Source organism: Polypterus senegalus, chromosome 4 (assembly GCF_016835505.1).
Source record: "Polypterus senegalus isolate Bchr_013 chromosome 4, ASM1683550v1, whole genome shotgun sequence".
NCBI lineage: Eukaryota > Metazoa > Chordata > Cladistia > Polypteriformes > Polypteridae > Polypterus > Polypterus senegalus.
In genome coordinates, this window is record NC_053157.1 from 25,750,416 (window position 1) to 25,776,491 (window position 26,076).

The 26,076-nt window shown below is 39.8% G+C and overlaps 1 long non-coding RNA gene across 1 annotated transcript in view; it reads left to right on the forward strand.

The window, feature by feature from the left end:
* The window catches only part of LOC120527200, a 106,131-nt gene that overhangs the window by 11,214 nt on the left and 68,841 nt on the right, over nt 1–26,076 (forward strand). The window contains exon 2 of the long non-coding RNA XR_005633285.1: nt 8,622–8,785. This is a non-coding gene — a long non-coding RNA (uncharacterized LOC120527200). The remainder of the gene's footprint in view (nt 1–8,621; nt 8,786–26,076) is intronic.

Consider the following 26,076-nt stretch of genomic DNA (forward strand, 5'->3'; position numbering starts at 1 on the left):
AGACAACAAGAAACATTATGACAGAAAAACTGCAGGGATCTGCGGTGGGCTGGCGCCCTGCCCAGGGTTTGTTTCCTGCCTTGCACCCTGTGCTGGCTGGGATTGGCTCCGACAGACCCCCGTGACCCTGTAGTTAGGATTTAGCAGGTTGGATAATGGATGGATGAAACTACAGGGATTCCATAACACTAACTCAAAATGACATTCCGTTTATATTACAACGTAGGCAATTCCCCGTTTATTTAGCATATTGTATGATTATAACCAAGTCAACAACGACAAACATTTAGTTGCCAGGCCCTGTTTTTACCCATGGCCAGTTGTACACTACTTCTTCAAAGTTACATCGAAATCCGGGTTAAACGTACAGGTACTTGCAGCTTACACAGGGGAATATTTTCTCGTGACAATAACATTTATGCAACAAATTGTGTTTTCTTACAATTATTATAGACGTAAGTATACTAATTTAAAGCTCGCTCAGAATGCTATTCTACAATAATAGATAGCAATAATAAAAATCCTAGGGTACTGTTTAGAACTGTGGCTAAATTAACAAATGAGAATTCAGATCTACAGTGCAAAATACCAACAGATATTAGCAGTACAGACTTTATGAACTTCTTCAATGAGAAAATTAAAAATATAAGATCCCAGCATCACAGTACAAACCAAATACTAGCTTAGCAGACCCTGTCTCACATTGCATTCAGCACTTTAGTAATTTTAATCCTGTAACTGAGTCTTAACTTTAATTTCTAAAATGAAGCCCACTACTTGTTCCCTAGATCCAGTGCCAACAAAACTAGTAAAAAGTGCAATGGATGTTCTTGCAGCGCCTATTCTAAACATTATCAATAGTTCATTATTGTATGGCACAGTACCTGATGCACTAAAAGTGTCAGTCATTAAACCATTACTTAAAAAGTCAGACCTAGACCCACACATACTAAATAATTATAGGCCTATTTCCAATTTAACCCTTTCTCTCTAAAATACTAGAAAAAGTAGTCGCCAGTCAGCTTCAGTCACACCTTACAATTTACAATTTAATTGAGAAATTCCAGTCTGGTTTCCGCACTGGTCATAGTACAGAAACGGCACTAACAAGGGTTGTAAACGACATTCTGATATCCTCTGATGAAGGAAACTCCACTGTAATTATGTTGTTAGACGTAAGTGCAGTGTTTGACACCATTGACCATTCTATTTTACTGCTCAGGCTAGAAAATGATGTTGGGCTTTCAGGCACTGTGCTCGCTTGGTTTAGTTGTTATTTATCAAATCGATTCCAATATGTACAGAAATGTGCTGACAGTACTCCATCATTATACACAGAAGTTCAATATGGTGTCCCAAAGGGCTAAGTACTGGGACCTTTACTGTTTTCACTTTATATGCTTCCACTGGGATCTCTCATTAGGAAACATAATGTTAATTTTCACTCGTATGCAGATGACACCCAGTTATACCTTTCATTTAGATCAAATGAAGTTCCTCCAATGTTTTCTTTAATTAGTTATGTTAGTGAATTAAAGGAGTGGATGGATGAGAACTCCTTGTCTTTAAATACAGATAAAACAGAGATGTTAATTGTTGGAGGGAATGATGCTGGTCACAACAATCTTCTGTCATCAGTTAACTCAGTTGGAATCCCCATTAATTTCACTGAATCAGCCTGAAATCTAGGAGTTATCTTTGGCTGTAGCATGTCATTTAAAGCGTATATTACAAAGTTGTCCAAATCATGTTTCTTCCATCTTAAAAATGTTAGTAAATTAAGGTACGTTCTAAATAAACAGGATTCTGAGAAATTAATTCATACATTTATTTCTAGTAGGAATGACTACTGCAATGCGGTGTTCACTGGCTATCCAAACTGTTCTCTATACAGCCTCCAGTTAATTCAAAATGCGGCTGCAAGAATTATTACAAGAACAAGAAAATACGAACACATAACTCCAGTTCTTAAATCTTTACACTGGCTCCCAGTTAAGTTTAGGGCAGATTTCAAAATCCTCCTTTTAACATATAAAGCATTAAATGGCCAAGGTCCGGCTTACTTGTCTAAACTTAACATGACTTACAAACCTGAGCGCACATTAAGATCTCAAAATGTCGTTCTGCTTATGATTTCAAGGATTAATAAAATAACAGTGGGAGGTTGAGCATTTAGTTACAGGGCCCCTAAACTGTGGAATGGTCTGCCTGCTACTATAAGAGATGCACCTTCGGTCTCAGCTTTTAAATCCCGTCTGAAGACTCACTACTTCAGTTTAGCATATCCTGACTAGAGCTGCTGATTAACTGTACAGACTGCATCTCTGTTGTTAGTCATTAGCACTAAAACATAAGTAACATGATAGTTATAATTGGATACTAACCCTCACCTATTCTGTTTCTCTTCTCTGTACTCAAATGTGGCACTTGGTGCCACGGCCCAACTGCCAAGTTGTTTTGCCTGCCTAAGGTAGAGTCATCCCTGATGGAGGATCGCAGGAGTCATGGGAAAGAGAGGTATTTTCATTGGATTGGCTGGCTCAGCACTGTTTCAGCCTAGGAATAGCCAAATGGGGGAGGCAGCTTGATGGATGAGGTCTCCAGGACTCTAAACGAATCCGAATCATATTATGTGAGATCATCTACTGTTAAATTCTGCTACGTACTTCTAAAAGTTTTATTGGTATACTGTATTGAGGATTTGTTCTGTTCTGTTCTGTGTTGTGTATTGTATTGTATTGACCCCCTTCTTTTTGACACCCACTGCACACCTAACCTGCCTGGAAAGGGGTCTCTCTTTGAACTGCCTTTCCTGAGGTTTCTTCCATTTTTTTCCCTACTGGGTTTTTTTTGGGAGTTGTTCCTTGTCTTCTTAGAGAGTCAAGGCTGTGGGGCTGTCAAGAGGCAGGGCCTGTTAAAGCCCATTGCGGCATTCCTTGTGTGATTTTGGGCTATACAATAATAAATTGTATTGTAAATTGTATTGTACATTACCTGACCGCCACACTTCACACATACTGATTTACATATGCCCTTCATTTCCCTGCTTATCAAATATGTTCTGTTAACCTCTTCATGTTACACTTTGTATTGTAAATATTCATGCTGTTGTAAGTGACTATATTAATATCCCATACTAATCATATGACTATTCTAATATTGAGTCCTCTCACTACTTACTTAAAATAATCTCCTTTCTTACTGTAACGTGTGATGTTCCTTTCTCGCTCATCATCATTTCATTAACGCTTTTATTCTTGCAAAATTTTTGCAAGCACGATTTGCTAGTTTAATTATAATTTGTTTATCGTTCCTCTAGAAACTGTTCACGACACAATAGGTACATAATGTTCGTATTACATAGAAAAGGCACACTCATAACATGCATGATTCACACAGAAGTAATACAATACAATACAATACAGTTTATTTTTGTATAGCCCAAAATCACACAAGAAGTGCCGCAATGGGCTTTAACAGGCCCTGCCTCTTGACAGCACCCCAGCCTTGACTCTCTAAGAAGACAAGGGAAAACTCCCAAAAAAACCTTGTAGGGAAAAAATGGAAGAAACCTTGGGAAAGGCAATTCAAAGAGAGACCCCTTTCCAGGTAGGTTGGGCGTGCAATGGGTGTCAAAAGGAGGGGATCAATACAATACAATACAATACACAAAACGGAACAAATCCTCAATACAGTATAAAAATAAAAATTTTAGAAGCACAGAGCAGAATTTAACAGTAGATGATATCACATAATAAGATTTAGATATTTTTAGAGTCCTGGAGACCTCATCCATCAAGCTGCCTCCCCCATTTGGCCATTCCTAGGCTGAAACAGTGCTGGGCCAGCCAATCCGATGAAAAGACCCCTCTTTCCCACGATTCCTGCGATCCTCCATCAAGGATGACTTTACCATAGGCAGGCAAAACAACTTGGCAGGTGGGCCATGGCATCAAGTGCCACATTTGAGTACCAAGAAAGAAACAGAATAGGTGAAGGTTAGTAACAAATTAAAACTGTCATGTTACTTATGTTTTAGTGCTAATGACTAACAACAAAGATGCAGTCTGTACAGTTAATCAGCAGCTCTAGTCAGTATATGCTAAACTGAAGTAGTGAGTCCTCAGACAGGATTTAAAAGCTGAAACCGAAGGGACATCTCTTATTGTAGCAGGCAGACCATTCTACAGTTTAGGGGCCCTGTACCTAAAAGCTCGACCTCCCACTGTTATTTTATTAATCCTTGGAATCATAAGCAGACCGGCATCTTGTGATCTTAATGTGCGCTCAGGTTTGTAAGTCATGATAAATGAAGACAAGTAAGTCGGACCTTGGCCATTTAATGCTTTATATGTTAAAATGGGGATTTTGAAATCTGTCCTAAACTTAACCGGGAGCCAGTGTAATGATTTAAGAACTGGAGTTATGTGTTCGTATTTTCTTGTTCTTGTAATAATTCTTGCAGCCGCATTTTGGATTAACTGGAGGCTGTATAGAGAACAGTTTGAACATCCAGTGAACACTGCATTGCAGTAGTCAATCCTACTAGAGATAAATGCATGAATTAATTTCTCAGAATCCTGTTTATTTAGAAAGTGCTGTAATTTCCTAACATTTTTAAGATGGAAGAAACATGTTTTGGACAACTTTGTAATATGCGCTTTAAATGACATGCTAGAATCAAAGATAACTCCTAAATTGCGGGCTGATTCAGTAAAATTAATTGGGATACCAACTGAGTTAAATGATGACAGAATATTGTTGTGATCAGCATCATTCCCTCCAACAATTAACATCTCTGTTTCATCTGTGTTTAAAGACAAGTAGTTCTCATTCATCCACTCCTCTAATTTGCTAATACAACACGCAAGGATACCTGTTTAGAGTTTCTCTGCTGCACCAGCTTTTATTAGTGATGGGCCCTGACCAGGTGGTACAACATTTTGGAGGACCATGTCTTAAAAAAGTTTGAGGATCCCTGTTTTAGGTCATGCAGTGAGCTGGCGCCCTTCCTGGGGTTTGTTTCCTGCCTTGCACCCTGTGTTGACTGGGATTGGCTCCAGCAGACCCTCGTGATTTTGTAGATAGGATATAGCGGGTTGGATAATGGGTGGATAGATGTTTTAGGTCAACCTAATCTGTCCCTCTATTGCAGGTTTTGATGAGAGGGCAGTCAGTCACAGAACATTTTCACACACAAACCCACACTGATTCACATTAGACAGTCTGACACACACATGTCTGAGTGTGGAAGGAAACAGCTTCCCTGTGGAAAAAGGTAGAATATGCAACCTTCGCTTAAAACATAAACAGACTGGGATTTAAATCCAGTCTTTTGCTTCCCAGTAGGAGTTAAGTAAATAAAACTAGAATCATGGTTAGCACTCCTGGCATTCTTTAATTCCTGAACCTTAAACCATTTGTCATAGAATTCTTGACTTTGCCAGTCTTTTTTTTAGTACTTATTTACTATCATACATTTCCACCGATTCGGAATTAACAGTGGAATAAATGTGTTTAGTGTAACATTGCTTAATTTTTTAGCAACCATTAAGGTTTATATTTAACTTGAAATGTAGATATGTGTCCACTTCTGGTTATTCCCACATGTTTTAAAAATTCTTATCCTTATGCAAGTTTGCACCCTTTTGTGGAAAACAGGAAAAACAGGTTATTCTTGATTTTCAATTCACTGTACACAAACAGATTAGGCTTCTAACACAGAATTATGAATACATCATATGGTCACCTCCCATGGCTGTTCCAATTCATGTTTGTGTCAATATTTTTACCTTTGATCAATGGCCTTTTCAAATGTTTCTAATAGCTTGTATATGTTCTCTTTGGCGTGGCCATCTGCAATGTAAATGTTGTGCTACTACATTGGCAGCAGGGCTGATGATGGGATGTGGCATTAATGCATATACATGATGCTGTGTGAACCTCAGAAGAACAAAATGGTTTGGGACTGATAGGAAGTTGCTGAGAATGCGATTAGCACATTGTTCTGAGGCCTTGGGACATTTTTCATACTTTTTGCTGGCATATGGCCTTATGCTTGTAGTTAATTGGACTTCCATGAGAGACACTGTTTAGCAGGACACGCTGCATCTGGACTTCTTTTAGTCTTGAATTTCATTTGAATTTTCAAGTACTCAGTTTTCTTTTTTTTTGGTTTCTCCTGTTAAAATACAGGAGCAACCACAATCATGGCTACCACTACAGTGTTCTCTCGTCTTTCATCTGTAAAAACCTCTCATATTTCTTATTTCTTGCCTATCTATACACTAAGATTTCATTTTTGTCCCTCTAATGACATTTTCCTACTCTTTTTGTGTCTCCACTCCTTTCATTTCCAGGGCACTTTTCTTCTTTTCACCTTTATAAGTCTCTGGGTCTGTATGTAGCTCACACCCATTTTATTTTTCATTATTTAAGTTGTATTAAACTGAGACAGGGCAGAGTCCAAGCCAGATCCAGAATGTTAGCATATAATGAGCACATGACTATAGCTATTTCACTGTCTGCCATCAGTTGCTGTCAAACGAGTAAAAGAAAAAATATAAAAAATACACATATTGAAGTAAGTGCTCCCAAGGTAAAATCGAAACAGTAAAATAATTTGTAGTTGAAGTCGCACAGAATATTTCTCTGTTTTAAGATACATGAGTTCACAAACTTGTCAGTTCTTCTCAATGGACAATGCTGAAGTTTTACAAATATTTCCTGTGTTCTGTATTCAAGGTAACTCATGGAAAATTGAACTGTCCCAGCAAATGTTCTTGAAAAGTTAATTGTGCCATGTTTAGGCAAAATCCTTTGGGAGCTGAGTTGTTTCATGTGGATAGACAGACTGGCAGACATGGCTACTGCAGTAGGTGATATTGTATGCATACACACCTAATAAATAACTCAATGTGAGATCTTAATTTCAGAAAAATTACTTCGATAGATACATAGGTTCAAATAAATAGAGGTTTCCAGACTCATATTCTCATGCCACCCTGCAGCCTTGTCCAGCCTTGAGGAACACTGCCACCTGTCGTGTGGGGGGAATGATCTGCTCCCGGTGAGCCCATTCGCCTGCTCCTTCCATTATGGCCTCCTCCATTATATTCCAGGCATAAATCCTTCTTTTATTCTGGCCAGGATTCCTGTCATCCTCTCTGGCCCCTGCAATAGATAGATATACAGATAGATACCTCTTCCTGCCAGAAGTCAGCATAACCAGCAGCACAGGCATTTTTTGATCAGTCAGAACCAAACTCCCGTCTGAAAAGATATTTTTGTTACCACTATTAATCATGTTTTGTTTTCATTCTTAAAACCAATTGTGCAGGGTTTTCCCACAGGTGCCCCCAACACTCTTTACTGTCACTGCTTGTTATTACAATATAGATAGACAGATAGATGGATAGATAATTGTGAATAAAAACATTAAAAGAACATAATAGTATGTAAAGTTTCAAAACAAGTGCATTTAAAGTGAATTAGGAGTCAACAACGTAAAACCCACATCTCAAAGTGAGTTAGCTCCAGCAAGAAGTAGCCTAATTGCATCCCTGGTTTGCACTTTTAATTTATAATATGTAGAAATGCAACCAGTTTTAATAGGCAGTGGGTTCCACTTCATGTTGAAGTACTAATGTAAAAATCCTTAATCCTAATCCTAACAAGTAAAATGTTTGCAGAAAGGTTTGCAAATTTATCAAAAATCAAAAAATGAAATTTCTCATTCATATAAGTATTCAGACAGTAAATTCAGTACTTTGTAGCAGCCCCTTTAGCAGTAATTACAGCTTCGAGTCTTCTTGAATAAGTCTCTACAAGCTTTGCACATGTGGATTTAGGCAGTTTATCCTATTCTACCTGGTAGTTCCTCTCAATCTCTGTTAGACTGGATGAGAAGCACCTGTAAACTGCCATCTTCTGGTCTCTCCACAGATGTGCAATGGGGTGCAAGTCAGGACTTTGGCTGAGCCACTCAGAGACAGTCAAAGACTTGACCTAAAGCCACTCCAGTATTGTCTTAGCATTTTTCTTTGGGTCATTGTTATGCTGAAAGGTGAACCATCACCCCAACCTGAGACTGTGTGAACTCTGTGCCAAGTTGAAACATTACATTCTCAAATCTACTAAATCTAGGTGACAAGAGGCTGAAGCCTGTCTCAGCAGCATGGCACAAGATAGGAACCAACCTTGGAGGGAATGGCAGTACATCACAAGGCTCACTTGCATGTCCCAGGGCAAATTTAGAGTCTCCAATTAACCCAACTGTCTTCTTTGGAAGGTGGCAGAACAATTCAGAGTAAATGAAGAAAAACCCTTTTAGACATAATGAAAATATAAAGACTCCAAATAACTAGGAGTTTGAATTCAAAACACTGAGTGTTTGTGGCAGTAATGCTTACTGGTGCACCCCCTTCATTACTTTGGTTAAAAGGTTAAAACATTATATTTTAAAGTTCTTCCATATTTCCTGCTGTGCTCCTCTAGTAAGCATGTCAGTGCTTTATGGGATTCTTGTGACTGCTGGAAAAGCTCCATTTAGCAACTGTCATATTAACATATGAAAGCTTTCCTTTGCAAACTGACATCACTTGTTTTTATTTTCTGCACAGATCCTTTCGTCATGGTGAAACAGCCAAAAACTCACTGAACAAGAAGAAAAAAAGTAGTTGAAATGTACAGCTGAAAAGACTCAGACTGATGAGAACAAGTAGAAAAGCAACTGAGGATCTTGGATCATCATGGGAATGGTGGCAGGGAAAGCAAATCAAGTCTGGTATGTATATTACATAGCATTCAGACACACTGCCAAGATACAGTCCTTCATTTCACTATAACTTGTCGTCTGTAATGATTATTTTTTACTGCACTTTGTTATTGCACTTTACTCAGAATTGTTTGCTTGTGTGCTTTGTAAAATGTGCCACATAAAATATTTTTAAACTTGAATGCTTCGGTTTAGGTCTGCTGCCTCAAAGCTCTAAGGATCTGTGTTTGAGTCCAGCCCAGGTCACCGTCACAGTAGCGTTTACAAGGTCTCCATGTGTGTTTTCTCCAAAGGTGGACTTCTTTGGTGACTCAATAGTGGTTCAGTATGCCTAGAGTGGGACCAGTTTTGCATCTGTGGTTAATTTCTGCCATCTTATATTTCGGCCTCCTAACACTCAATAGCAGAAAAGTGCGTTTGGCTGAATGAGTGGATGAATCTGTGATTATTTGATAAAAGATGACACATTAGACTTAAACAGAAGGAAAAACTAGCTACTGATTAGATACTTTATGAAGATATGTATTTCACGGCCATGCTGTTTATTTGTTTGTTCCTTCCAAAACTGAGGGATACATTTAGATGGAGTACATTGAGTCTTCCTGAAAAAGGTTATCTGCTATTTGTTTTGTCTTGGTGGAGTTCTATGTGACTCTACTTTCACCTTTTGTATTCTTTATTATGCAGACTTTATCAGAGTCCCTCAAATCCCATAGACTTACCACTCTTTATAAGGCATTGTACCTTTAACTTCTCCCCACCTTCCGTTCTCTATCTATAAACTCAGGCAATCGGATAGAGTAAAAGGATAACAGGAGTTAAGTTACACATTCTAATAATGTATTATGGGTAATATTCATTACATAATAATAATGAAGAAGAGTACATTTGAGTATTGGCAACCATAAAACTTGATAATTGCTTGATGTTTCAAGCAGTATACAGACCTGTAGTTACTCAAATTTCTCTGGTCAAGTCAAATCATTTCTAGTCAGCTTTCTTCAGGACAGGCTGCATGTTTATCTCAATATGGCTGCCGAGTTGTGCTCCTCATTGTGTTCTCTTCATTGCCATGGTATGTGAGAGGGGGGGGAAGGGAAAAGCAACCAGCTTTATAGGAAACTCTCTACATCCTTAGAATGGTACAGAATGGCCTCGGAGTCAAAACCAATCCACAAAAGCCATACTTCAGACCAATGGGTGCTCACACTGCCTTTTCACACCTGCCCTCAAGTAGTGGATACGCTTTGTTTAGCCGAAGCTTGCCAGCTACTGTAGGTAGTTTTATGGCCTTCATGCATGGGTTGGTTTATAGAATGTCCTGCACTGAATCACCCTTGCCCAACCAGTCCATCCCCTGAACCTTGCAATAAATTTCAAATCCTGAGTCAGTCCTAAAGACTTGGAGGCTGGTTAGCTAGACATGAAAATACAACAGGAAATGAAATGCTAACATTAAAATTTGTATATCTAGATTACAAATAAAGAGATAAAAATATTTATCAACTTGTATCCAAAATTTCACTCCACCACACTATTGCTATAACATATGTTTTTTTGTTCTAGTGCCTTGCTCTTCATCATCTGGCCAAAATTATATAATGAGTGGACTTAAAAAGAGGCTAATAATCAAGAGCTATCAAACTCAGTTATGTGTCAGCAAAATGTCAGATATGAATCCAATAACTAAATATTACAATGTGCACTAATTCACTTTTGTCACTAAGTAGCTTTTCATCTTCAGATAGGACTTGAAATTGGCCTGACGAGAGTATGAGTGCGAGTGTACATGTGAGTGTACTGTGACATGGACCAGGACCCCCAGCCAGTATTTGTTTTCTGTCTTTTTGCCAGGAAAGTTTTCTTACCCTGCAACCCTGAATTGGATTAAGCAGGTTAATAAACTAATGAAAGGAAGGCACCCTCAAAGAGAACCAGAATGCAAGTTAAGGTGGCATTTCACTTAATTAATTAGTGAACATTTATCTTTTTCAGTGGCTTCTAAAAAAATTCTGAATCCTTCACTTTCTATACACTTTTATTATTTTATAGATTTCATTTCAAATGTGCTTTACCCAAGAAGACTCAAAGCTGTAATTGCTGACAGATGGGCTTCTACAAAGCTCTGACTACTTATATAAATGAGAGATTAACATTTTTGATTTGTAATACATTTGCAAACCTTCCTGAAAACTCTTTCAGTTTGTCATGAAGTTATTAAGTATAGATCGATGGGTAAAAATGGCAAAAGTATCAATTTAAAATTAAGTCTACAACACAGTAAGGTGAGTGGAAAGTGAAGGGCCCTGAATACTTTCTCAATCCACTGTAGGCTCGATTCATTGTCCATGTGAGGCTTTCTTTAATACTCTTATCTCTGTGTGAGTATGTCTGGGTAAGCCAGTGTGTTTTTACATCCCAAAGATATAAATGTTAGTTTAACTGGCATGTCAAAATTGTTTTTTGTTTGGTTATGTTTGATTTGTGAGTGTGCTGATTGACATGTTACCCTTTCTATATATGTGTCACCAATATTGTGATATCTTCACACACCCGTTGTGAAGACTATGGGGCACCACAGAGCCCCATTCCCCAAGTACGAACACACAAACACTGTCTCGAGTTCAAATAAAGGTTTTTTTTTATGATAAATACCTTGTACAAACAGTTATATACATTGTCTCTTCCTCCTTCTCTTTCTTTCTCACTTCCTTGTCTCCACCACATTGCTACTTCTCCAGTTTAGTGTTACCCATCTCCACTCACAGCTCCTAATCGCTTGAACAAGGCAGTGTGGTCACTTTTATTGAGGACCCGGAAGTTCTTCCGGTGCCAGGGCTTCGCCTGTTGGAAGCACTTCTGGATCATACAGAAGACCTATATAGGAGGGAGAGTAACTCCCTGCAGGACCCTCTTGCAGCATCCATGGACTCCAACAAGGCTGTGTTACTGGACTACAAATCCCAGCATTCCCTGCTGGTGTCCAAATAGGTATCGATATCTAGCTTTTTGGTGGAGTAAACAGCCCCTAGAGACAGTCTTTCCCTGTCCTTCCCTTTTATCCCAGCCAGGAAAACTAATGTAAGTACATCCAGTCGGGATGCCTGTCCATCTGCCTGGGGCTTCCCATCCGGGCAAAAAACCTTCTTCTCTCTTGGCCGGGGTGACCATCCATCCACCTGGGAGCTCCCCTCTCCTGGGACCTCATGTATAACGCTGTGCGTAGAATTCACACTAAAACATGGCATAAGGACAAAAGCGGAAATGTGCGTACGCACAAGAAAATCCAGATGCATAAATCTGTGCATTCGCCAACTTCCACGTTCTTCTGCTCCATAAATCCCAGTCTGCGTCAAAAGTATTGCACGTGCACATGCATACTGTCCCGCCCCTTCTCCTCCCAGAATTACGCCTCTTTGAATATGCAAAGCAATATAAATAGCCCTTAAGCTCAGCGTTCTGTGAAACGACAATGGCAAAAGCACGGGGGAAAATAGAAGAATTTCAACGAATACCAAGTGGAGGCAAGGAAAACCGTACTATTTGTTGGTTTAAACAGTGTGTTTCCTGAAGAGGCATTAGCTCTCTTGGAAATGTGTTCTTTTGAAATTGCGGCAAAAAAAAATGAAATTGCGGCATATTAAGTAACTAAACAATATATAGTAATATACCAGAAAAGGCGATATCCCTCCCATCGTGATTACGGCGGTACAAGAATCACATGAGAAAAAATATACTTTAGCTTACATTTACTGACGGTTAACGCGGTTACAGACGGGAGGCATATGGACAGACTTTATCCAGGTGGGAATCTAGATCAACACAGGCTGCCATTTCTCGTCCCCACGCTGGGAGGTTTGTCGGAAACTTTGCCGACACGTGCCCCAAAGGGTCTGGCTGTTGTCCAAGCCTTTTATACTGTTCTTCTTCAACTTGCTGGTCCTCTCTGTCTCCAAACAAGGATAGGAAAAAGCTGAACTCCTCCTCCACAAAAAACAGAAATATCATAGTGCTTACATGCTGGTTCTCATTCTCCCAATAAGGAAAGAAGATTTTGTGCTGACAGAGGACAGAAATATACTATTCTGTGTTTAAGCTGACTATACAATCCTCCAGTTGTCTTTGGCTATCTAATCCAATGCTTGGCTAGCAATTCTAACTGCTAAGCCCCTGTGTGCCAAATTTAACATGCACATGTGAATAAATCGATACCAGTGAGCATAGAGACAGTGACATTAATAGTAAAGAAAAATGTAGTATAACACAGTGGTATAAACAACAAAATGAAGTTGATTGAGTGACATAGAGTGTGTGAGAAACTCGAAAGCTCAAGTTCATAAAGTCGCACAGTGCCCGAAATAAAAAAGAAGTTATCAGATATCAAAGTTGCCGTGAAAAGGCGAGTCATAGCCCACCGTCTGAGTGTCATATGAAACCTTATTAGGGTACAGAGAAAAGAAAAAAAAAATAGGGACACAGTGAGAAAAAAGCTTGAAAAGTCAACTTTAATCTGGAAATTTCCACATTAATCACATAAATTATTTTGTCATTAAAGTAGAACATCATAAACTTCATCCTAAAATCGTTTTAATTTACTAGTTTCTTAAATCCCATCATAACTAAACTAGCACATTAAATGCTTTGTTTTGTATTTGATCTTCTATGTGCTTTATGTGTATGAATCAATACGTGCTTCTTAAACGGGCTTTCTCTTTCTCCGACAGGACACAGAATCCATTACATTTTTTATATTACAGCTCTCTGAATAATTAAAATACTGAGATGTATACTTGATATCATTTTCATGATGATAGGAATTAAAGTATGTTATTTAACATGAGAACATGGTGGCGCAGTGATTGTTCATGCCTCACGCAAGATGCTTGCTGTGCCATGCGCGACCTTCAATGAAATAATTTATTGCAGCAGTACTGTCTCTTTCAAACGTACTAACCCCCAATTTCTGTCCTTCCTTTTCTTTCTCCAGATACCCAATCGCCACACAATCAGCTCTGTAATAGACGTTAAGCCATCTGTAAGCTGAGAGCGCCGATTCTTCAAAACTTTTAAAGAACATTGAAATACAGTGGAACCTCGAGATACGATCACCTCTGTATACGAGAAATTCAAGATAAGAGGAAAGTATGACCGATAAATTCGGATCTAAATACGAGCATTGGCTCGCGTAAAGAGCCACGAGCCAGGCTGTGGGTATGCGTGAGGCGTTTCCCGATCCACCTCAACTCGGGGATTCACCCAAGCTGACGCTGCCAGCCCGTTAGCTCACTCAGTGTTCCTTGTTCTCCCGTAGCGTAAGGATCTACGCATTTGTGCGCTTGTGATTTCATTGTTTCGCTGTAGCAGTTCGCCGTATAAGCGTATCCAAAAATATCGCGGACATGCAGACGGAGAATAGGAGACGAGAGAGAGAGACATGTGCGCGAGAGAGATAAGGCGAGAGAGACGCGCACGAGAGAGAACCATCAACTCCGTTATGATCACATGACGCTAAGCAGACAGTGTATCCATACTACTTGTATTGCAAGACATCGCTCGTTTTATCAAGTCAAAATTAATTAAAAAATTTAGCTCATCTTGCAAAACACTCGTAAACCAAGTTACTTGCAAACCGAGGTTCCACTTGTATATATTATTTACTAGCAGAATACCCGCGCTTCGCAGCGGAGAAGTAGTGTGTTAAAGAAGTTATGAAAAAGAAAAGGAAAAATTTTAAAAATAACGTAACATGATTGTTAATGTAATTGTTTTGTCATTGATATGAGTGTTGTTCTCATATCTATATATATATATCTATATATATATATATATCTATATCTGTATATATATATATACTGTATATATATATATATATATATATATATCTATACTAATAAAAGGCAAAGCCCTCACTGACTGACTGACTCACTGACTCATCACTAATTCTCCAACTTTCCGTGTAGGTACAAGGCTGAAATTTGGCAGGCTCATTCCTTATAGCTTCCTTACAAAAGTTGGGCAGGTTTCATTTCGAAATTCTATGCATAATGGTCATAACTAGAAGCTATTTTTCTCCATTTACTGTAATGGAGTTGAGCTCGAAAGCCATTGGGGGTGGAGTTTCATGTGACATCATCATGCCTCTCATGTAATCACGCATTACGTAGAAAACCAGGAAGAGCTACAAAAAGCGCTGAAGAAAACATGCATTATATAATTAAGAAGGCAGCGAGTGACATATAAAACCATATTCAGTGGCTCACGTGAACTGACGCAGCGCAGACAAAAAGCAACAGTTCCAAAGAGTGCTGAACAAAAACCGAATTACACTGCTACGCTCAAATAGACAAACCGCACGCCATGGCGCAATAGTAGAGGCTTCGCCTCTAGCGCTGACTTCCGAGGTTTGATTCCCGAGAGGGGATGCACTAAGTATGTACGCGCGCTTCTCGATTCATTTTAGCCTCACATCCCCTTGGTTTGAGACGTATGAAAAAATATGCGGTTAACGCAGAAAGACAGATCACCAATTGAAGCTTTATGAATAATGGATACTTTATTCACGATCAATGATTGTTTTGGTAAAGCCATACTCAGTGTATTCATTAGATGAACAGTAAAAAAGTAAGAGCGAGGGGAGGGTAACTTATTGAGGCACACAGGCAAAACCACAATAGCACGCAGGCTCGATGTACTGTAGTGCGCGTCAACTCGATCTGAATTGCGATCACATTCGAAAAAATATTTCTTTTCAAGTTCTATTTAGTCCATATGTGTCAAACTCAAGGCCCACAGGCCACATCCGGCCCAGCGTGTAATTATATCCAGGCCGCGAGATCATTTTATATACTGTATTATTGTTATTAATGGCCCGGGGATATGAAGCGCTGGTAACACGATAAACTACAGATCCCATAATGCAGCGCTTCAGCTGCCTTGCGAACACTTACTGCGTTAATCAAGTCTAGCTTATGATGCTGCAAGTTATTGCGAAGCTAGCCCACACGATGCCGAAGAGAAAAGGTGATTCTGAACATAGAGCCTTTAAAAACCGATGGGAGGCTGAGTATATGTTTACTGACATTGCCGGTAAACCCATGTGTCTCATTTGTGGAGCTAATGTGGCTGTAATTACAGAATTTAATCTAAGACGGCACTATGAGACAAAACATCAAGATAACCTGAAAGACCTGAATGCAATGCACAAGATACAGAAAGCAGAAGAGTTAAAGAAGAATCTGACACTTCAGCAGACGTTTTACCGTGCAAAATCACAAAGTGATTTCAAGTGAAGCTACTTTTATGGGAGACACAAATGCACCAGTGCAACTTGCCCCACTTTCCCTTTTGCCAAGTAATGTTGGACCAAATCGGCACAACGGTGTTCCTAAATACGCACTTTGCTGATAAACTGAGCGCACTGCGCACTGAGTTTGCACGGCGCTTTGGTGACTTTGAAGAACAAAAAAAGAATTTTGAGTTGTTTCGCAACCCATTTGCCGTCGATGTGGAAACTGCACCTGTGCAGATTCAGATGGAGGTGATTGAGCTGCAGTGTAATGGCACACTGAAGGCAAAGTACAATACTGCACGGCCCGCACAGTTTATTCACTCCATTCCCGCACAAATGCTCCAGCTCCGTCTACATGCGGCTCGAACCTTGTGTATGTTTGGTAGCACATATCTGTGTGAGAAGCTCTTCTCAGTCATGAAGACTAACAAAACAGCACACAGGAGTCGCCTCACTGATGAGCACCTGCAGTCCATCCTGAGAATCTCCACAACACAGAACCTCACACCAAACAAACAAACTTGTTGCCAAAAAAAGATGCCAGGTGTCCAGCTCTAAAATGACATAAGAGCAAAGACAACTGAATGATTTGATTTGTTATTGCTGAAAAGAACAAATTTTATTTATATTTCCAGGTTTTGTTATGCACCATGTTCATATTTGAATTTGTATAATTTTGACAGGATATATTTTTATGGAGAGCAAAATCTTTTGGGATATTTAAAATTTAAGTTTATTTTTTATATAAAATTACATAAGAGTAAAGAAATTTGAATGTTTATACTTTTAACGTTTACTTTATTACTAACTTGTATAATTTAGACAGGATATATTTTTATGGAGAGCAAAATATTATAAGTTATTTAAGGTTTGAGTTGATTTATTCCGGAATAATATTCTGTCGACTAAATAAAAATTCCTTCTATTTAAAATTTAAATAGAACTTGAACAGATACGATAGTTCATAATATCCACGCATAAGAGCGGGAGTCATCCGTTTTAACAAGCAGCGTATTGCACTGATACGAAATAGCCTGCCCATTTAATTATTTAAAGATTTTGTACAAATAATGTTTTTCATTTTTCTTCCTTCATGGATTCTGGCACCCCCAGCAACAGTTTCTCGCACCCCAAAGACTGTATATATGTGTATATATATATATATATATATATATGTATGTGTGTGTGTGTGTGTATATGTAGATATGTATGTATATATATGTATTTGTGTGTATATATGTGTCTGTATGTATATGTATGTGTGTATATGTAGATATGTATATATACTGTGTATATGTATATATATATATATGTGGATGTATGTGTATATATGTATGTGTATATATATATATATATATATATATATATGTATGTATATATGTGTGTATGTGTATATATATATATATGTGTGTGTATGACAGCAACACTCATCACTCACAACAGTGACAAAACAATTACATTGACAATCATGTTACGTTATTTTCAAAATGTTTCCTTTTCCTTTTACTTCTCCGCTGTGAAGCGCAGGTATTTTGCTAGTGTGTATATATATATATATATCAAAATACCCGCGATTGGCAGCGGAGAACTAAAAAGAAAAGGAAACATTTTAATAATAACGTAACATGATTGACAATGTAATTGTTTTGTTATTGTCATGAGTGTTGCTGGCATATATATATATATATATATATATATATATATATATATATATATATATATATATATATTGTAACAGATTAAGATGCTTCTCGCACCCTTGTACCCTCAGACTATACGTCAGACACCAGGTAAAAATCCAATGACGATATTTATTATAATAATAAAGTGCACAAAGCACGCTCCTCTCCACAATTCTTCAATAACAATAAAAACAATAATAACAATTCTCCACTCCCAGACGCTTAGCCACCCTGCCTCCCAACTCAGCTCATCGTCTGGGAGCTCCCACAGTCCTTTTATATTCCCTGACCCGGAGATGTTCCTGCCCAACAGTCCACAAGTCCTTATTCCTTCCGGGTCAGGGTAAATAGTCCTTTTCTTCAACCCGGGAGCACGTCGTTTCTTCCTGTCACGTGACCGTGACGCACTCCCGGGTTATAGGGCACATAAGAGCCTACGAGCCCCCCTACAGCGACGCCTGGTGGCCCCCAAGGTATCCAGCAGGGCTGTGTACAAACACTACATAGTCCATGATGCCCTGCTGGAACTCGGGGCATGATCATGCTGTCGGGAGAGCTCCTCCTGGCGGCCTGGGGTTGAGGGCCGGAGTGAAATGCCGGCAATCCACCACAGTTCCCCCCCCTTAGCGACGACAACTGGGGCGGAGCGTCGATCCCCGCGAGGGACGTCCTCCTCCAGGAGGACGCGTCATCCGGACCTTGGCTGTATTGTTTGAACCTCCCGGTGAACCTTGGGGGAACGGTGTATCTTCTATCCCTCCGCTCCCCTGTCCTCCGGGAACAATCACGCCACACGTGTCCTGGTTGCCGACAGTTGTAGCACCGCCGACGTCCTCCTGGTTGTCTCTCTTCCCGAGACCTGAAACATCTCGGGAATTCTGTCAGCTCCACCCTTTCCCCCGCTAAGGAGGGTTTTCTGGCCGCCTCGCTGCTCTCCGCCCTTTTTTCCACTTTGTCAGGAGACCCACGTATATTTCGGGGATCTCCTGCTTACTCTGGGGTCGGCGCACAGCTTGAGTCTCTCTATTGGGAAAAGAGAGCCTCTTTGCTGTTTGCATGCCCGTTGACTTTAAAGAAACCAGAGGCGGCGTCTTCAGCACCGCATCGCTCCGAGAGACAGCACTTTTCAGCTGCTCTGGTACGATCAGTGCTTCCACCGCCCCTTCTGTCATCACACCACATTCGTTTGTAGGGCTCGTAGTGACTTGGCACCCGCTACTAATTAACCGCGGGCCCGCGTCACTCTGTGTCCCCTTATTCTGTGCGGTACGGTAAAACTCACCTGCACCGCCAAATCAATCATGAGGGGAGACTCCCGACCAAATCGCCGTAAGTATCCATCCACCTTTCTTAAAGGCGCTTCAGCCGCTGCTCCCAAGTCCCCAACGATCTTCTTAATCGCCTCCAAAGTCTGCAAAATACTCCGCACGGGCTCTATTAATTTTTCGAGCTCCCGCACGTCAAAACAGTTAGTTAATTCGGCCGGAGATAGGGTTACTTCCTGGTTCATCCTACCGTCCGGCCGGGAGCCAATGAACACGCCCGCTGTCGGCACGTGCTCTGACGGGTTCCGCACGGGTTTCTGGGAATTGGAGTTCTCTACGGACGAGGACCGGGCCGCCATCTTTGGCTGACTGCGATCTGCCTGTATTAATTTGTCGGTAGATCGACCAGCCATTTCCCGGCCCTCCTTACCTTCTCGTGGGTTGAGCGGTGCTTCGCTCACCTCCCCTTTCCCCTTCGGAAAAATCAAGTCCGTCTTTTCCTGGGTGAAGCCACAAGCAGCTGAACACGGACCTTCTCCTTCCCATAATCTTCCGGGGTGGGTCACGTGTCCTTCGCCGGCACCCGTAATGCGGAAGTCCTTAGGGTTACTCGGCTGCCTGAACGAAGCGCGCCATCGCCTTCAGGTTTGTCCTCTGCCTCCCGCAGAGCCTTCGGATGGACATCTGGGAGGTATGTACATGGGACATCATGTGTTACATTAAAAAGATTGTAAAGTACATTCCCTGCACATACCTCGTCGGAGACGTCCTCTTCCGGAAATCTCTCCCGAAACGCGTAGCTGCTCCATGGCTCATCTTGAGCGTAGGAAATGCCGAGCTTTTAGACCTCCGCTGTGGCTGGCGCTCTGCTTTGTCTTCTTCTTCCCCATTACGGACTTGAAAATAGGGTTAGTGGTGATTTTTCCTGTGTGTGTCGTGACGTTGTCTTCACGGGGTATTCTGTCCACAATAAATTTTTTAAATACATGTCCTCTGCCTAACTGACGGCCAGAGAATCCTGCCGAAGCTACGCCAATTGTAACAGATTAAGATGCTTCTCGCACCCTTGTACCCTCAGACTATACGTCAGACACCAGGTAAAAATCCAATGACGATATTTATTATAATAATAAAGTGCACAAAGCACGCACCTCTCCACAATTCTTCAATAACAATAACAACAATAATAACAATTCTCCACTCCCAGACGCTTAGCCACCCTGCCTCCCAACTCAGCTCATCGTCTGGGAGCTCCCACAGTCCTTTTATATTCCCTGACCCGGAGGTGTTCCTGCCCAACAGTCCACAAGTCCTTATTCCTTCCAGGTCAGGGTAAATAGTCCTTTTCTTCAACCCGTGAGCACGTCGTTTCTTCCTGTCACGTGACGCACTCCCGGGTTATAGGGCACATAAGAGCTTACGAGCCCCCCTACAGCGACGCCTGGTGGCCCCCAAGGTATCCAGCAGGGCTGTGTACAAACACTACATAGTCCATGATGCCCTGCTGGAACTCGGGGCATGATCATGCTGTCGGGAGAGCTCCTCCTGGCGGCCTGGGGTTGAGGGCCGGAGTGAAATGCCGGCAATCCACCACAATATATATATATATATATATATATATATATATATATATATATATATATATATATATATATATATATATATATACTGTATATACACACACATATACTATGGGGGTGCCAAACAGGCAAATACATTGATTTTGTGAATATATAAAGTCAGCGTCAGAATATATAAAGTCAAAACTTGAATATATAAAGTCAGTGTCGGTATACATAAAGTCAAAACTTTTTTCTGAATATATAAAGTCAAAACTTGAATATATAAAGTCAGCGCTGAAATATATAAAGTCAAAACTTGAATGTGTAAAGTCATCGCTGGAATATATAAAGTGAAAACTTGAATATATAAAGTCAGCGTCAGAATATATAAAGCGCTGACTTTATATATTCCGACACTGACTTTATATATTTAAGTTTTGACTTTATATATTCCAGCGCTTACTTTATATATTCCGAAATATTCCAACGCCGTCTTTATATACTCAGGTTTTGACTTTATATATTTGGGAATGACTTTAGGCTGTATATTCAAGTTTTGACTTTTTATATTCCAGCGCTGACTTTATATATTCAAGTTTTGACTTAATTTATTCCGACAGTGTTACTTTATATAATCAAGTTTTGACTTTATATATTCGCGAATGACTTTATATATACAAGTTTTGACTTTATATAGTTAAATGTAGTCATCATTGCATAACTTTTTCTTTACCATAGAAATTTAAAGACTAAATTCAACTTCCATTCCTAACAAAGATATTTCTGGCGACTAAATAGAAGCTACTTATATCCAAATTTGAGCTATTGAGCTGTCGCCTGCCTGCCTGAATAAATAAATCACCCTCGCTTCGCTCTTACTTTTTTACCGTTCATTTAATCATGGCTAGTGGCGGAAAAATTATAAAATGGAAGGAGGATTACACTGAGTATGGCTTTACCAAAACAATTATTGATGGCGAATGGATTATTCATAAAGCTTCAATTGGTGATCTGTTTTTCTGTGTTAACCTCATAATTTTTCATACTTCTTCTCAAACCAAGGGTGTGCGAGGGTATAATGAATCGGGAAGCGCTGATCAATGTAATCGGTGTACCATGAAATCATGCATTGACAGAAATTCCCCTTTGCTTGTATTACAAAGTGTGATTAAATGCGTGATTTTTTAACATGTTATGGAGCATATGCATCAAAGCTTCTCAGCTGTGCTTGTGCTAAGAAAAGGAAACATTTTAAAAATAACGTAACACGATTGTCAATGTAACCTTTTGTAAGTAGTGCCTGGAGGATTCAGTGTGGAGAAACTCTAGAGACAGCGTGTGTATTAACTTGTGGATTTTTCTGTGAGTATTTGGTGGCAGCGTCACAAAGTCGCTTCCATAACACCGCGTTATAGTGATGGGTCGTTCTTGAACGATTCGTTCATTTTGAACGAATCTTTAATGTGACTCGAGAAGAACGAGTCGTCTCATGGAAGTGATTCGTTCAGTCGCGCATGCGCATTTGCACAACCTCCTATAGTTTCTGGATTGGAATTGATTCACCTGTTTTGAGTCGTTCGTTCATCACGTGACAGCCCCATAAGCTTAACAAACTCAGTCTGAGCCGGAAACAGAATTGATTAGTTCATCGTTCGAGTCTTCGGGTTTGAGTCGTTCGATCATTACGTGACAGCCCCATAAGCTTAACCTATGCAGTCTGAGCCGGAAAGAGAATTGAATGAATTGACTCGAAAAAAGATTTGTTCATTTTGCTGAGCGAGACTCAAAGGTCCGAGTCGGTAAAATGATCCAAACTTTCCCATCACTACTGTGTTAGCTGCTGAGCTCAGCTCAGAGTGAAACGAGGTGAATGGAAGGGGAGATGATGACGTGACTCCCCCACCCTCCTTAACTGTCAATCCCCCACAAACACAGTCTCTCGGAATTTGCATAAGCACAGCCCTTCACGTGCAATTTTAACTTAGTTACAAAGTGATCAAAACTCTTGTTTATATCCTGTGTCTTCTCATTAAACTTGTATCCCGCATTACCCGTGGGCATGACAAACGCCAGTGGCAGCCTGTCTATGAACTTAATTTAATCTTTAGGTTTACACCTTGCTTTGTTTCCGAAGTAGCAGCACTCATGAATATAGTTGTATATGTCACTCGCTCGCTTCTTATTGTTTCGCTGCCTTCTCAATTATATAATGCATGTTTTCTTTAGCGGTTTTTGGAGCTGTTTCTGGTTTTCTACGCACTGCATTGACAGTCAGTTCACGTGATTACGTGGGAGGCGTGATGATGTCACACGAAACTCCGCCCCCCACGGCTTTCGAGCTCAACTCCATTACAGTAAATGGAGAAAAATAGCTTCCAGTTATGACCATTACCCGTAGAATTTCGAAATGAAACCTACCCAACTTTTGTAAGGAAGCTGTAAGGAATGAGTCTGCCAAATTTCAGCCTTCTACCTACACGGGAACTTGGAGAATTAGTGATGAGTCAGTGAGTGAGTGAGTCAGTCAGTCAGTGAGGGCTTTGCCTTTTATTAGTATAGATCAGTGTTATTTTTTAGGAAAATTGATTTTTATGTTGATATTTTTGGGGGTGCGGAACGGATTAACTGGATTTTCATTATTTTCAATGGGGAAGTTTGTTCTAGATATAATTCGCTATACGAGCTCAGTGCTGGAACGAATTAAACTCGTATCTCGAGGTTCCACTGTATCTTCGTAGTACATGTTTAATTATTCTATCCTTCCAGTGTCGTGCCAGCCCCAACAAGAATACAGCACGAGGCAAGAACAATCAATGAACAGAGCACCAGCTCCTTGCTAGCGCTGCGACACCATGTCCTCACATGTTAAATTATTAACAATATAGATTATTTAAATGAAGTTAAAGTTTTATCTGTATGATATAATAAACATATTTTGCTGCATTTCATCTTAAAAATGATATCGTCATCATATGTAAATATGCACTTTATAAAGTTGCTCATGTTATGCAATATTATAACTGTATTGCAAGTTTACAGTGAGGTGATATAATATCTAATATTATAAGTACAAACAGTTCTACAAGGAGCACTTGATGAACTGATTGAGTGCGTTTATAGTTCTTGGGATGAAACTGTTTCTGAACCACGAGGTCCAAACAGGAAAGGCTCTGAAGCGTTTGCCGCATGACTAAGGCAGCATGTGCTAGATGCTGTAAACCAATAATTCTCTTTCTGATCAGCTGCTGTAGATCTGTGATTCTACACTCGGGTACAGTGATATTAATACTCAGAGTGTTGCAGTGAGAGTAATATGGAAAAAGATGATGCGCTGTGGCAACCCCTAACGTGAGCAGCTGAAAGAAGAAGAATAAGGTGCATTGAGAGGAACGACGCTAAAGCAGCTATTGTATTTGGAATAGTTTGGCTATTCCGTGAACCATTATGTTGTTACAGGTTAATTACAATCAGATGCCTTAAACTAATAAACAATATGCAGTTAATTTCAGTGTATGTGATAAAGCCGCGTCAGGGATATGGATCTAAAAAAGAAAGGGAAACCACACTGGAACAAAAGCACTGCTTTGATGCTGGGTGCCGCCAGTTTGCAAAACCCAGTGGAGAACTTGCGTATGCCAGGGTTTGAGCTAACGTGAAAATGTGCATGGCTTTACGCCAAGTTTAGGTTTTGTACATCACGATTTGAGAGCAGAAACAGGAGTACGCAACATTATTGTGCGTACACACCGTTTATACATGAGGCCCCTGGTCAGGATGCCCGTTCATCCCATATAGCACTCACACTGTGTAATAAAAAAAGCAAACTGTGAAGTAACTCCAGAAGTGTTTATGTATGGATGAACACAGATAATGAAACTGAGACATCAGAGTTCTTTTAGTTTGAAAGGTACCCTCAATATACCTAGTGTGTTGAAAGTGCCATCTAAGAAATATGAAATGTTACTAAACTAGACTCTTCTAGACCTTTTCCATCTTAGTAGAACATCAGAGGCACTTGCCATGTGATCTAATTGGATCAAATACTACTTGATAAAGTAAAGATTGATTAACAGGGATAAACACTATGATTTTACAAATTACACAACCTGACCTGACTTGAGAATGGCTTCTCTTTTTCATTCCCCCTTGCACAATATTATAGTGTAGACCATACTCTTGTCATCTGTTTGTTTACTGATGTTTTGTTTATTAGGGAAAGAAAAGAGAAGAATGATGATTGTGATATAAATGAGTGGATGTAACCATAGCAATTTACATTATATAAGTGATAATGTGTATTGCTGTAGTACTTTCAAAATTATATCTAAAATGTTACTGGTAATATTTGATCAGGATCTGATTTTGTAGAGTGAATGTGGGCATGAAGGTGATAGTGTGAAGCAGAACGAAATCAATCTTCACCCACTCTCAGACAAATTTAAAGTCTGCGTTTCCTCCCACACTCCTAAAGACATGTAGATTAATCTGCATTGTTGATTCTAAATTGTCCCAACATGTGAGTGCACTCTACTATGGACTGGTGCCCTCACCCTTTACCTGGCCTTACCCCAGTTACTGCCGAGAAAGGATACTGCAACCTCTGTGACCCTGAATTGGTTTAAGTGGGTTTGAGAATGTTACCTTATGATTAGAAGCAAACCAACTTAATTTTTGTATACCCTGTTGTAAAGAGAAAAGTATTGCCTAATCTTCAGCATGTAAGACAACTAATTCATTTTGTTTTATCATTTCAGCAGCTTATGTGATTCGCTCAGGGTCACACTTTGGATAGTAGTAGGAACTGATTTGTCAGCCTTGGAGCTTATAGCCCAGTTCTTCGGCCACATTTCTGATAAATCCAGTGTGATTTCTAAACTAATTCCCGGTCCATATTGAATGAGCTGTAAGGAAAAACTGCAGCAGCTATGTGTTTTCCATTTTTATTTACTGTATATACTCACGGATAAGTCAGGCTTGATTTGACCGTATAATTTCTGGTACTTTATAATGTCGGTCGTATAAGTTGAATGAGGAAAACTCACGCTATTGGTCCAAGTGATTATGATATGCTAACGCCCACCTGAGAGAGTAACCACGGAGATCATGGCCTTTTTTTTCTATGTATTGCACCTACATGACCACACGGTAATACCCAGACTATTCCGAAGCAATGTTTACACTGTTTCGTGTTTTTTGTATTTTTCACCCTCATACACTTTTATCGTAAGAGCATCCCTTATCTACGATAGAGAGTTTGATCAGAAGAAAATATGAAGCTGGTTTTAAATTAAAAGTCATTGAAGTGGCAAAAGAAAATGGTAACTGTGCTGCTGCAACAAAATTCAATGTGTCTGAGAAACTGATGCAAGACTGGAGGAGGCAAGAAGATGTAAAAAAAAAAATGTGTTACATTTTTGAACAAGCATTTAAGTCACGGTCTGATTTTATCTTAGATTTTTTGGGTTTCAATACCCAACTTATATATGAGTATATATGGTACTTT